Raw genomic sequence first — 517 nt, 5'->3', positions numbered from 1 at the left:
CTCTCTCTCTCTCTCTCTCTCTCTCTCTCTCTCTCTCTCTCTCTCTCTCTCTCTCTCTCTCTCTCTGCCTCCCTCCCCATGTGTCAAATGAACCCCCATCCCCCTGGAGAGAGGCGGAGGTTCTATTTCAGACGAGCAGAACTTTTGGTTTTGGGATGAGTCCCTCGGGGTCGATCACCATGACAACCACTAGCAGGCAATAACCATGTGTTCCAGAGGATGGTGGAGGAGGAGGAGGAGGAGGAGAGAGGAGGCGAGAAAGAACGAGGAAGCGAGGGAGAGAGAAAGAGAGAGAGGGAGGATGTGAAGGGTTACAGGTCACGTTATGTAAAAAAAAAAAAAAAAAAAAAAGTCATCAGATCAAACGTGAGCGGATGAGGTCACCTGCTTGTCGTCATGATCCTGAAGTCACATCGTCATGTACACGATCATCACATTCATACGACACATTCATGTGACTTATTGGCACCACTGAAGGTGAAGTGAAAATGACAGACTGTGAAAAGATAAAGGGGGG

This window comes from Acanthopagrus latus, chromosome 5 (genome assembly GCF_904848185.1).
Source record: "Acanthopagrus latus isolate v.2019 chromosome 5, fAcaLat1.1, whole genome shotgun sequence".
In the NCBI taxonomy this organism is placed as follows: Eukaryota; Metazoa; Chordata; class Actinopteri; order Spariformes; family Sparidae; genus Acanthopagrus; species Acanthopagrus latus.
Note: the sequence above shows the minus strand (reverse complement) of the source record.